Genomic DNA, 2,060 nt, shown 5'->3' with positions numbered 1-2,060 from the left:
TTTTTTAAAAAATCTAAAAATTAAAATATAGAGAAATTAAAAAAAATAATAATAATAAGTGAATTAAGGAAAATTTAAATAAAAAAATTTTCTCAAAATATTAAAAAAAAATTTTTAAATAAATAAAAGAAATAAAAATTTTAAAAAATATATAAAAAAATTTAAAAAAAATTGTTTAAAAAATATTTTAACATTTTTTTAAAAAATTAAAAAAAAATAAAAAATAAAGAAAATTTTTTTTAAAAATTAAAAAAAATAAAAAATAAATTAAAAATAAAGAAAAAAAATTAAAAAATTTAAAAAAAATTCTTTTAAAAATTAAAAAAAATTAAAATGAAGAAATATAAAAACTAAAAAAAATTAAAAAACATTTTTGAAATAAAAAATAATAAAAATAAAAATTAAAAAATTTTTTTTAACAAATGTAAAAAAAATAAAGTAAAGAAAATTTAAAATAAATTAAAAAAATTATAGCTGATTTTTAAACGAAATAATTAAATAAAAACAATAAAAAAAAATTTAATAAAAAAAATTTTAAAATAAAAAAATAAACAAATAAAAATTAAAAAACAATTTTTTAAAATTTAAAAAATATATAATAATAATAAATGAATTAAAGAAAAATTAAATGAAAAACATTTTAAAAAATTTTTACAAAATTAATAAAAATTTTTTAAGAAAAATAAATAAAAAAATAATAAAGAAAAAATTTTTTAACAAATAAATACAAAAAAAAATTAAAAAATTTTGTTAAAAAGTTAAAACAATATTTTTAAAAAAAAAGTAAAAAAATTTTTAGAAAATTTAAAAAAAAAATTTTAAAAATTAAAAAAAATTAAATAAATTTAAAAAAATTTAAAAAGTGTGACGTCCCACTATTTTTCGCGCGGTCCTATTCCAAAAATCTATTATTAAACCTCAAAACCACTCCACCGAAGTCCCTGAAACTCAACTCTTACCCCATCTCCTCAATCGTCGATCACCTTGATGTTGTACCTTAGCGGTCCCCAACACGAGATAATCGATACAAAACCCCTTCGCCTATTCGCCACATGAGGCACGAATCCTTCCCTTTAAAACGAATTCAAACAAGTCCATCGTTACAAAACACCTCTTAAATCGAGACCACGTCTCAATCCCCTCTTTACGACTCACAGAGTCCAAGCCAATCTGACCCCTTTCCTATAAAACACCCGAAATCCATACGACGAGTTGAGTATCTCTTTTCGCAGTCATAAAAACCCCAGAAACCTAATTGCGACGTATATTTGGCGTACGTGACATAAATACGTCTATTAATAGACGTACCGTTTATAAAAACCCCGGAAGTCCTACTACGACTTATTTCTTAAATATGTCAAGGTCTTTACCGCGCGTACCCCCTGCAATACTCCTGTAAAATCTTATAAATACGAGGTCCTGAGAGGCCAGAGCGATCATTTTTCTGCTCACGAAAGTCCGTGAGCAACTAGATTATATTACTAAAAGTTTATAACTGGATGATTCCAAAGTGTTCAAATCAGTGCTCTACGGCAACTACCGTAAGCAATTATAATTATTAATATTGTTATTCATCTCCATACCATTGACTATTATTATTTTTGTCTATCAAAGCTTATTGCGAACCTTCATTATTTTGTATTACTAACGTTTATTACCTATATATTCTCATTAATGCTTTCTTTGTGTATATATATTTTGCATTACTATTCTTATTGTATTCCACGTTATATTGCATTCTAAAGCTTATTGCCATCATTTATATTTCATATTAGCAACGCTTATTGCTTCTATAATAATCTCATTTGCTTATATCTATGTACTTCATATTCATATTTTCATATTGTGATTAATTAATATCTATATCAATGTCATGTGCCAATGCTTACCATCCCAAGCATTAGTAATAAACCGCTTAGTTTTAAATCACGCTTTGAATTATTGTGTGCACCCTTTGGTTACAAAGATCCCAAACAAACAAGCTGCCGCAACAGCTGATTTCTGTTAGTGAACGCGAGACGCTTACTCTGTTTACAAACATACTATTGCATGAGCCGAAT

This window comes from Andrena cerasifolii, unplaced genomic scaffold (assembly GCF_050908995.1).
Source record: "Andrena cerasifolii isolate SP2316 unplaced genomic scaffold, iyAndCera1_principal scaffold1883, whole genome shotgun sequence".
NCBI lineage: Eukaryota > Metazoa > Arthropoda > Insecta > Hymenoptera > Andrenidae > Andrena > Andrena cerasifolii.
Note: the sequence above shows the minus strand (reverse complement) of the source record.